Source organism: Lygodium microphyllum, chromosome 6, assembly GCF_053477565.2.
Source record: "Lygodium microphyllum isolate KBCC chromosome 6, Lygodium_microphyllum_v1.1.10, whole genome shotgun sequence".
Classification (NCBI taxonomy): Eukaryota; Viridiplantae; Streptophyta; class Polypodiopsida; order Schizaeales; family Lygodiaceae; genus Lygodium; species Lygodium microphyllum.
This window is the reverse complement of record NC_141140.1, coordinates 139,229,665-139,242,524: the sequence shown is the minus strand read 5'-3', so window position 1 is coordinate 139,242,524 and position 12,860 is coordinate 139,229,665.

The following is a 12,860-nucleotide window of genomic DNA, read 5'->3' as shown; positions in this document are numbered from 1 at the left end:
TTTAGCTATTTTTAAGAACTTCCCGTCACCTAAATTCCGCTCTCAGAAACCAATATTAGCATCACTGAATTTAACTAATGCCACAAGACAGAAGTCCTCACGCATATTTAGTTGTTGCATAATGTCCACTAAAAGAATAAACTCTTCATTTTTCGAGCCCATCTTGAAGCTTGGCAGGCATGATAAAGGAAGGCCTTGAGGGTCATCCTCCATCTTTTTGCCCTTCCTTGGGACATCCACATCGAATCCTTACACCACAAGGTCGCTACTTGCCAGGCTCGCTCTTTCTCTAAGTCGATGGCTATTTATTCATCATAATCCTCATCCTTTTCCAGTTGAGCACCCTCAAAGGTGGACGAAGCCTCTGCTTCTGCATCATCTCGAAGCTAAAGGTACAAAAAACACAAAAACCCGTAAACAACTTGACATTTGTTCGAATGTAGGGGACAACTGTCCAAGCACACTATGCCACACGAGGGGACCTTCTCCAAATCCCTTCTAATATTTCTTACACTTGCTCTATTTGATGACCAAAGCCCTGGATGGACATAAGTCACCCATCTAGCACAACAACACTCGCCGCAGTTAGACTTTTGAACTCATGTTCTTAGTCCTCAAAGGCACCAAATGCTAGCACCTGCTCTAATGGAAAATCTGTCATAAGCATATAAGAGAGCTTGTGTGCTCTAAGCACAGCGCCTGCTCTGTAAAAATTTTCCAAAAGCTTGTCCTCTAGAAGCTCTTGGGCAATCTCATCATCCGCAAGAAGAACGACGTTGAACAACAAAATTTGGGCCATCACTTGATCACAACTCCTAAAAAAGGGGCTCAAGAAAATAGGAACCAAAGATTAGTAAAAGAATCAGGAAAATAGGAACCAAAGAAAAAAAAAATCAAGAAAATAGAAAAAAAAGGAACTTCGGGCCAATGGGCCAGAATGGCGCGAGTGAGGCCCAAGGACCTTCCTAGGGGGGCCTCTATCACACCATTGTGACCCATGCTGATCACTTAGGTGTGTTGAAGGCCAATGGGCTAGAACGGTACGAGTGAGGCCCAAGGACTTTCCTAGGGGGGCCTCTATCGCACTGTTGTGATCCATCTCGATCGCGCTGGGTGTGTTGAAGATCAATGGGCCAGAACAGTGAGAGTGAGGCCCAAGGACTACCAATTCATCCCCTTATTGCACGAGAGAGTTCTCCTAGTCCATCGGTGTAAATGTTTTGACCTAAAGGCGAAGATCCCACAAATGACCTAAAGACGAACAGAGGAAAGCAGGGAGAAGATGAGAGGTGCAAGAGGGATTGCTTTTGGTTTGTGACAGGAGAAGATGAGAGGCGGCGAGAGGGGCCATTGTTGTACACCATTGTGACAAATAAGGGAAGATTAAGCATACCTTGTACGAGATGGAAAGGAAAGCAGGCAGAAGACAAGAGGTGAAAGAGGAAAGAAAGCAGGGAGAATATGCGAGGTTCGTCAAAGCCAACCGCATGAAGAAGATGCGAGGTTCATCAAAGCCAACCGCAGATGACAACGTGGAGAGGACAGAGGCACACGATTCACGATATTGATTCGCTAGAAAGTGTATCCATATTGTTCACATTTAATGCCACTTGAAGTGACCCGCACCAAGTTTGTTACGGGCCACGGCCCTAGCAGCAAAAGCTCATTTCTTATTATTATTATTATTTTGAGAGAAACATAATTTGATTAGAAGGAAAAAAAAATTTACAAAGTGCCATGAGGAAGGTCCATGGCGAGACTCTTAGTAGCAACACATACTACCCATGCACACAGGCTCAGAACCAAGCACATAATAGGAATCAAACCCAATATGAAATGTACATAATAGGCTCAGTACCAAGCACATAATAGGGCAAGTTTGTAGACAAAACACAAGAAATGGACACCAAAGCTGAGGATGTGGTCATAATGAACAGACTTTCCCTTTCCCCTTCTAAAGAGAATCAAGGAACCCTAATGTCACAAAGGTTCTGGCAGAGTCTATCCCAAGATTGCTACATAAGATTTGTTTTTTTTTTCGTTGAAGGTGGCAACTCATTCCTTCTTCTTTTTCGTTGCAGGTACAGTAAATTCAAAAATACTGGTTTTGGGATTGTTGTTTGATGAGTGGTTTTGGATTTTTTATTCTTATTTTTTTAAAACAATAGGCACAAGGTAAGTTACTTCTTTGTATTGATGCTTATTCCTTGCCTCTTCATGTTCATGTTGCTCACCTCGTTCCCCTACCTCTTCATGTTCGTGTTGCTCGCCTGGTCCCCTATTGCTTCATCCCTACATCTTTGAGTTGCTGACTGTCAGAATGCAAAGCTTCTCATCTACCAAGGTATATTAAGCCTCTCATCTTCCAAGCCTGGTTGTCTTCTTTGCAGTAGGGTTCCATTACTCTCTATCTCGCTTCCTCTCTTCTCAAGTCATCACAGTGCAAGAGAGGCCCCTCAATCAGTCGACCTCACCCCCCTCGCCTCGTGATGACCTCCCTTCATGGGCCATCACAGTGCGAGAGAGGCCCCTCAATCTGTCGAGCGTGCCCCCCTCACCCCATGATGACCTCCCCTCCTGGGCCATCATGATGCAAGAGAGGCCCCTCAATCCGTCGATTGCGCCCCCCTCGCCGCGTGATGACCTCCCCTCCTGGGCCATCACGATGCGAGAAAGGCCCCTCAATCCGTCGATGCACCCCCCTCGCCCTCCTGTGATGACCTCCCTTCCTGGGCCATCACGATGCGAGAGAGGCCCCTCAATCCGTCAACCAAACCCCCTTGCCCTGTGATGACCTCCCTTCTTAGTCTAATGCAAGGCCCAAGGACTTACTATCATATGCTTGTAGATGCCCCTACAAAAAGGCCAACCACAACAAAGCCTTTCTTCAAACCAAGGTGATGCTACATTACAGGTTCAGTCCAGGAGACAAAGATACAATGCACAAAGGGGAGTTCTTGACGAGCTTAGGCGCATTTTGTTAGAGAGATCTATGAGTGTCATAGAATAGGGATGCAGTGGACCGCCTATGCCCTCCTTTCCCTCCAAGAAATTTGTGAAGATTTATTGATTGAATTCATGGAGGATTCTTACACGCTTGCTGCACATGTACACAAGGTTACTATGATGGCAAGAGACTTTGACACTAACAGGAGGCTCCATTACATATATGATCAACTGCTTCAGTCTCCTCCCATCTGTGACCCTCGCATGTATGACATCCTTGCAATCCCTCATGTCCATCTAGGAGGGCAGCATAACGCAAAACCATATCAAGTGTCCCACGCTCTCAATACAAGGTTCCAAAGAGGTTATGAATCGCAAATTTTTGTTGAGGAAGTTTTGCAAAAGCAGCCCCAGTCCTAGGAGTCCTAGCCCCAACCCATGGTCCGAGCTGGAGCCCCAGCCCCAGCCCATGGCCACGAGCCAGAGCCCCAATCGGAGCCTTAGCAGTTGGAGTCCCAGCCCCATCCCCAACCACAATTGGAGCCCCAGTAGCTGGAGCCCATGACCCGACCACAAGACTTAGGAGCCGGCCCCTCTAAAGACCGCCAAGATATTTATGACGAGTGCATCATTAGCATGCTCAAGGAGGAGGTGGAGGCCGGCCTCCAGGATTACAAGAATATGCTAACCTCCACTTCTTCTTCTTCTATAAATTGTGGCTTTACCATTTTGGGGGACAGAGAGGTTTTATCGATGGACCTGCACGACGTGTAGTGCATGTGGCATTTTGAAAGCCGGATGACCATGAACATTAGTGCATGCGACAATGTTGTAAGTATTCTATTCAATTGTCTTCTGTTTTTATCAAATGCTTGAGTCTTACTTGCCCAATTGTTATTACGTATAGATTCAATTTGGTGTCTCTAGTAGAGGAACATCAAATACAAGTTTTTGTTCTTGACCTTTTGTTCTCCATTGCATTGTGCGATGATGCACAAGTGTTCATCCAGTAGCTTGATTGGTTCAGGCCTATCAGGCTGGATGACACTAAAATCATCTATATGGCCTATAATCAAAGGTATGTTGTGACTATTAAAGAATATCTTTAAGAGGCCTTAAGCGAGCATGTTACCAATAATTGTTTTTCCATGTTACCTTAGTGAGCATTGGAGCTTATTGTTGTATTCGATCGAGACAAATACAATATTTTTAGCAAATTCGAGGAGATCCATTGGATTCCATGGTCAAGTTAGACTGTGAGTAACCTCAATACTATATTCAGTTATTTTATTCTATGCAAGTGCAACACATTTGTTGTAACCTCAAGGTGTCTTTGTAGTTGTGCAAAAAAAATTGTGATGATGTACGAGCATCTAGCATCGTAGGGGCAGCTAGCGGACGCGATGCAAATACAGCAAGTTGTGGTGCCCCCGTTCCGTCTAGTCAGACGCGTTCTCTTGTGGATGGAGAACGGCTCTGAATGCCTCACTTTTATGCGTGCAAATTCTTGATATTCCTAACGTAAGTAGAGTGACTTATTCATGTTTATTTATATGTATGCAATGTGCATTGATAGGTAAGGTGTATGTGTTGCTTTGTTTCCAGGACGTTCCATTGCGTTGTTATAGCAACTCGGCTGTTACTCAATATACCCTAGTCGCTCAACAAGGTATTCTAGTTGGCATTGACAGTTGATGGGTCAAGGAGGTAGTGCTACAAGAAGTTAACAAGCGCCATGAGCGCCTTGTACAACAAGAAGAACTAAATCATGCTACTGCTATAAGGCATGAAAAGGCTATGGAGCAATTTGAAATAGACCAAGCAGAGGTGGAGGAGTTTGTACACGTAAGAAGGGCGATTGAGAGGGAGTGGAGAGAATGGCTGGAACATGTAGCATGGGATGACATGGAGGCTGCCCGCGGGAGATTGACTAGAGGGAGCACCAAACACGACCCCCTCAATGGCGCCAAGGGAGTCAACAAAGGGGGAGGCGGAGTGGGAGGGGGAGAGAATCAACTCATTGATAACAAAAGTAGTAGACAATGACTCCAGAACATCAAATGTATTATCGTTCAAAAGCACATATTATACATTGGGGTGATCATAGTTATCAAGTCAACAATGTATCATCTATTTGAGAGGTCTCCTCTTGTATTCTAACCCAATGACGACTGTGATAGTGTCAACCTTGCCTCCATTTTACGACGAATGCTTCGATGTTCTTGTCTTTCTTTATCCTAGCATCTCATACTTCTTGTGTAATGGCTAATGATTTTAATTCCTCTTTTGTATGTAGTGACTGCAATATCCTTCTCTAAAACCATTGGAATAGCTCGCAAAGATTGTTGGCTTTTCTACTACCACCACCATGTTGGGTATGCTTGAAATACGCATTGCATGCCATGTAATGGGACTTTTCCATGCCTTGTGTGCTCCAAATACTTGGATCTTCATACTTTTCAATGAAATATGGCATATGATTGTATATGATGTGCTGCAGATAAATGGTTAGTCTCTGAACAGTGTTTAGTGGAGACTGACAATTTTATACTAACATGTATGAAACCAAAGTCTTTTCTTACCATGTAGTGTGTGAAATTGATGTTTTCCCATGCTTTTAGGAACTCTTTCTTGAATAGATCTAGAGTAGTCTGTATTTATCCATGTCTCATTATCCAACATCTAGAATATGATATCCATAGCACACCACACTTCTGCCTTTGCATGTCTTGAAAGAGGTTTGTGATCCTTTACTATGTTGTGCAGCCTTCTCCGTTGCTCAAATTCAATCCTGCTTACATGTGTCCTTTTGTAGTACTTTCCACATTTGGTAAGCTTTTGTTGCCTCTGTTGTCGATGGGTCTCGAGAGGAATCATCTTGCCTTCATGCCTCCAAGAGAAATTTTTCTTGGTATGTCTATTTCATTGTTTGACTTTTTTTAATCTTGCACGATCTACACATCTCGTCCATGAAGCTTCATGTCTATCGATAACATCTCAAGAGTGGCAATCCCCTTCTTTCGTTCTATGTGGTTCCTAATCTTCAAAGCAAATCCAATGTACAAGTTGACAAGCTTCTCAATCACCTGAAAAAGTGCATGCATTGTACATATATGTACATTCGATAGAGGTATATCAAAGATTGGTTTGAAATCTCTGTCGAACTGGTGACAATTAGGTGCCTTCTTCCATCACTTTTGATCAAGTGTTTTTGCATCCTCCATGCAATACAGGCAAGGAAGGTTGATTGGGCCTCTATTACAATTATATAAGCACTTTAGAGTCTTCAAGTCTGATGCGAGATGTCAAGTAACTTGAAAGTTGCCCCTGTTTGGAACCAATAGTGTCTTCTATCTTTTCATTTGAGCATTAATAACATCTGGTAGTGGAGTCTTCTGAAAGACCCATTCCAATGCTTCATAATTCTCTAACACAACCGGAAATGTCCCAAGCCACCATAAATTCATTTCAAACAATCTATACACTGAAGTAACGAGGATCATCCCTTGGCATGTTTGCCATTGCCCTATCCATCAATGTAATGGCTACCCTCTCCGTCTTAACATCTTTCAAAATCTAACACTCGTCCATCTTTAATGTAAAGTTCACTGCATGTGAGATGTTGTAAAACTCAACCATTTGGACCTATAGCATCTCCAAATCCATGAAGATATTGTTGTATTCGTCATAGATAACCAAACCGTGTTTTGCCTGAAACTCTCCATTGATGTGATAGGGGTTTCCAACATACTCCTCCTACTTTAAGTTAAGATATTTCTGAAGTCTCCATATTGTTGTAGTTGTGGGCAGGAGCTTCAGCTTAATACCCTATGATTTAAATAAACTTGTAACCTTTTTTTGTAAGAAACCATAGCCATTGCGACTTATACCACTCTCATCCATGGTGCTCTATATACCCTCCACAAAAACCGTGTTCTGACTCACAAATCGCTCAACAACTTGCCTCTGCACTACCTTAAACTTCTTCTCCTGTATGAGTTCTTCTGCAATCTTTGAGCTAACAAGTGGCTTAAGTCGCTTTGCAAGGTTGACATTGGGGTTACAATTTTCATTGTTTGGCTATAGCACATCCCTAAACAAGAGGGACAATGTAAAGCAAGGAGACATAATAATAAAAAATCACAGAGTAGTAAGACAAGAGATTCCTAACTCGATAGCCTTTATTCGTTTCTTCATACCTCCAGAGCCCACCTTCAAATTCTCTATGTTCTTTAGTTCTCGTTTCCTTTCTCGAGGGCCAAGCAATGTTTGCTTATGTCTCAAAATTTACAACTACTTGTTCAGCCTTTCCATCTCCTGTTGTTGGGCTTTGATCTTTTCTTCTTGGAGATTGCATTCCGCCTTTAAGTTATTGATGGTTTAGCTCTTGATGTGCATCATTGGACTCTCCATTGCAAGTGTTGTAGAGATAGCTTTGCAATAGCCAAGAAGGTCATTCTCGCCATCTCCGACAAACCTAAGAAGGGTAGTTGGGTTTGAAAAGGGTGTGCTAATAGTGTGAGGATCTTTGGGATAAGAAGGGTAGTCGGGTTTGAAAAGGGTGTGCTAATAGTGTGAGGATCTTTGGGATAAAGAGAACCATCACACCAAAGGTCGGCATGCCTTGCTCCTCCCTCATGTAGTTGCGTCTTCACTATTTCTAATATGTAATTTCCTCCCCTCCTTTTTTGTAATGGGGCATAAACATTCTCTATGTCTATGTGGAGGTGATACTTGGCATTGGTGTTGAGAGGAGGTTGTCGCATGTTTGTGTCCACCATTGCACCTATGTGTGGTGGATTCTGTAAGTTTGTATCCGCCATTGCACCTATGTGTGGTGGATTTTGCACCATTGCTACAGAAGCGGGAAAGGCTTTAGAAGAAACTCTCATTTTTTGAAAGTTTTGAATTTGGGGCATTCAGTGATGTTGCTTTCACCTTAGGGAAGAAGTTAATTTAGTATCTCGACCATTTGGTACAAATGGGGACAATTTTTTGCCCAAAAATAAGAAAATGTGCTATTTTTCTAGAGAGAGAAAGTTCAAGGTTGTATTTTCTTAGAGGGCCCGTTTTTACCACTAAAATTCTCTAATGGTCATGTAAATGTGTAGTATTTGAAAAGCATGCACTCAAATAGATTGTGGATGGCTTGCTAAAGTAAAAAGTTGATGGGATGCAAAGAATGTACATGTCAATTTAGAAAGCATGATACGCATGCATTTTCACACCAGAAGAATGTATGTAAGAAGCCACTTGAGCTTATACATTCTAATGTGTCGTCAAGTCCTACAAAGGTTTCAGCAATGCATGGATGCAGTGTTATGTATCTTTCATCATACTCAAGAATTATGGATTTATTTTAGACATGAGAAAATTGAGGTGTTCAGTCGCTTTAAAGCTTTGATTGAGAAGAAGACAGAGTTGAAAATCAAATACCTAAGGCTAGATGGGGGGGCCAAATACTCTCCAATTATTATTTTGATTTTTTGCCAAAAAGTGAACTACAAATGTAATTTACATGTGGATATATCCCGCAACAAAATGGGGTTGGTGAGTGGAAAAATAGGCATATTACAAAGGTGGCTCAAGCATTGGTATTTGAAAGAAACTTGCTTCATTATTATTAGTAGTTACTACTATTGTATATTCTATAAAGAAGACACCCAAACTTGTTGTGCATGGTGTGACACCTAAGCAAAGCATGTAGATGAAAAGCCAAATGTGTTCCATCTGAAAGTATTGCATGTATTACTTATGTGTATGTTCTTGATTAGTTGTAGAGCAAATTGGATCCCAAAGAATAAAAATGTATGTTTATGGAATATTTTGTTGATTAGAAGAAACACAAATACTATAACCATATTACATGCGAGTTGAGAGTTAGCAAGGATATTACCTTTGATTAAATGAGCAATTGGTATGGTAATATATATGATACAATTGGGTCATGTGTACATGAGAGTGTGGTTGTGCAAAAACAAGTCATCAATCACAAATATCGAGTAGGTCGTAGAAGTCTACTAGTCATGGGCCTGTTGATAGACCTTAGAGTGATAGATTGCAGTTACTCCACCGAGTACATCATAAATGTTGAGAAAAGGTAAGAAGAAGGTTGGGAACTCACCCTTTATGGTTGATGTTTCATCAAGTTTCCCTCATGTTGACATAGATTTAGATGGCTTTGAGCAGAGCTTAGATGGAGAGTTTATGATTCTTACTATTTGCAATGAGGATGTTAAGGCACTTGATAATAATCCAAGTCAATTAGAGTTAAGAATCCAATGCAACACAATTAACATATGACAGCGATGTAGCTCATCACTATGCATACACGGCTAAGGTTATGCAAGATATAGAACCCACTTATTTTAAAGATGTAGTCAATAATGAGAATTAGAATCATGCTATGGATGAAGAAATGGCTACACTTAAGATATGTGACGCATTGGATTTGGTGCCCTTACTTGAAGGCAAGAAAGCTATTGGATACAAATGGGTATACAAAGTAAAGCATAAATTGGACGGATCTATTAAGAGCAGTCTGAAGGCTTAAATGATTGCATGGTGTTTCATTGGATTTATATAGTTAGAAGGATGCAGATTGGGCTAGTGATATATCAAATAGAAGATCTATCAATGGTTCTATGTTTTGCTTTGGGAGCCTTATTGTTAGTTGGAGTGACAATAAACAACCTACAGTCGCATGGTCTATATTGAGACAAAGTATATGGTCATTGCAATTGTAGCTAATGGCTATACAAGCTACTTGGTGATTTTGGGTTGCAAGTGGACAAGAAGATTATCATCTACTGCGATAACTTCAGTAGCATTAAGTAGACCAAGAACCCAATATAACATAAGCAAACCAAACACATAGAGGTCTAGTACAATTTCATCTGAGAGCAAGTTCTAGTAAGTAATATTGAGTTGATTTCTATTAGTTTACGAAGGATCAAGATGCGGATATTTGCACCAAGCCTTGGGAGCTTACAAGCTCCACCACTTTAGAACTATGCTTGGAGTTCATGAGCTCATGCTAAGCTCAAGGGGAGTATTGACCATTCGGGCTTCACATGAGTAAGCATCCATTACATACCATGGTGATGTGGCAAGACTTATCTCACTAGTGCATTAGGTGATCAACATGGAGGATATGCCAATGATTCTACATCTAGACTATACCCATGTAGTCCACTCTACGTTACATCCTAAACAATGCTCTATATAATCAGTTGTCTAAATAAAGGCCCTAATCAACCACTATCCTTTTATATATAGAAATAAACTATTGAAATGGCATATTGTGCCACCTCATCTATCCTTAGTAGGTTCACACTTGATGACTGCATGTACATATGTTTTAGTACTTGCATATTAGTCTTTTATCATGTTGTAGATTGTCTTCTATGTGGAAGAAGAAGATATCAACCCTATTTTCTGTGTGTGCTCATGTCTCCATTATATATGTGTTTATGATACCTATCCCCTCCTATTTCTTTCCATCATTTTACATTGTTGTCCTTCGATGTATCATCTTCCTCCTCCCTTGCCATTTTTGAGCACTCCAAGAAGTAGTGCCCCCACATGTCGCAATTAAGGCATGCCCCAACAAACTTGCTTCATGTGAGCTTGAGTCTAAGCTAACTAACATAATGGATATCCACATCCAAGCACTCTGGCTTCACCTCATCAGTGTTCCACAAAAGGAAAATCCAATTCTTGAAGGGGTTTGGCAAGGGAGGATTGCATAAAGGCCTATACAATTTGCTAGCAATGTCTAGCAATTGATTTTAAAGATGGGCTGGGAGTTCTAAGATCTCAAACCATTTTGGACATTCCTTCCTAAGACAAGATTTATTTTGTCTCCATTGGCTGCTAGGGCATGACATATAGGAGGTCAAGGCCCCAAAAGTATATCCCCTATTAGAGGATCTTTTACATTGCTTCCCTTTTATTGAATGTAACCTCAAAAACCTCTTACCTCCATAGTGGATTTGGTCAACAGAGACCTCTCCTTGGAGTATCGCATTGAACCAAGATGCTACATCCATGGCTAAAGAACACCAACATCACTTTCTTAATGAAGCAGATACCATTATTACAGACTTCTTCAGCATCTAGGAAAACCCTTTCTTTTTTTTAAACAAAACCTCACCTTTCTCCACCTTTTCTTGCAAAGATGCTACTAAGATCTCAAGACCAACTAGGAATTCTATACGAGCCTAGCTTTGTTATCTTCTTCAGACCCAAGCAAGGTTTCTTTTGTCATTGTGTCCCCCCCATCATGTATTCGATCGGTTCAACCTCACCTCCTTCAATAATGTATTCCTCTCAATTCCTCTTTTGAGCACCCATTTTGTTTCTTCAACCTTTGCACTTTCATCTACAATCACTCTTACATTTCCACTTGTGCTCTCAACATCCATGACATCATTCTCCCCTACCCTCTTCTTGGGACTTGCTCAAAATACTAGAGCAAGGCCCCATGCATCATGTTCCATGTAGGCGTCCTCACTCATGCAAAGCTTTATACACCTCACTCATGCAGAGCTTTACACATAGCTAAGTGCTAAATGCACTGTTAAAATACCTGAGTACTAGGAAACATCCATGACATCATTCTTCTCTACCCTCTCTTCTTAGGACTTGCTCAAAATACTTGAGCAAGGCCCCGCACATCATGTTGCATGTAGGCGTCCTCACTCATGGAAAGCTTGACACATGGCTAAGTACTAAATGCACTATTAAAGTACATTAGTAGTGCTAGGATATTAAAACCCCACTATGATGTGGGTATCACCCTCCCCACCAAAGAGATGGCTTTCCTTGGCAACCAATTGACAACACTTTACTACTACAAGGATTGTGAAATTTGAATCATCAAAAGCCTTATACTAATTCTATAACATTATGCATGTTGTACAACAAAGCTTTAGATTTTACGATTGAAGAGGGAATGATGCCATAATTTGTGGATCCAATATTAACCCTTTGTGGTAAACACATGCTAAGCATTTTAGTGTACCACGTGGATTTGCAAGGATTTGCAAGGATTTGATTGAAATTGCACACACTAAGACACACCACATCGACAAAACAACATTCAATGGTACAACCTACATACAATTGAGCCAGCCTTCAAGCGATGGAATAGCAATGAATAGATCTCATCCAACCTTTGTTGCAATAGTTTGTCATGCAATATCATAGCCCCAAATACCAATGTTACAAGTGGTACAACCTACATACAAGCCAGCCTTCAAATGGAGGAACAAAAAAGTAATAAATATATCTCATCCAACTTTGATTACAAGAATTTGTCATGCAATATCATAGCTCTAAATACATGTTAGCTTACCAACTGATAATGCTTTATTACATCTTTCTACAACCATCACACATTCTAGCAACATATCATTAGAGTTGTAATTATCTCGAGATCTTACATGAACATTAGAGATCTAATACTCCACATTCCTCTCACCACAGCTAGGAATCAATATTTCACCTACACTTCAAACATATAGGTTAAGCAACAATCCACCCAAAAGGGGGGAAAAAAAAGAGGAGAAAAGCTATTAGTTAATGGAAGAAATTTAAAGAATAAAGCAAGTATTTGAGCCTCTCCACACACATAAACATTATATAGCGTATTAGGTGTAAATTAAGGGGTAGCACACACAAAGATGGAATTGAGGGATAACATAAATATAACATTCAAATGGAGCACCAATCATGTCCAACACGAGAGGTTTCATAACTGCAACAATTTTACAAACACCCATCAAGTCTGCATCGAGAATGTTCTAAGTCATGCAGCAATTGATGTGCACACTAATGCTATTTCCAATTGCAATGTGTGATAACATGGAAGTAAGTGTTTGACAGGATCCAAGTCCCTATAAAATCAAACT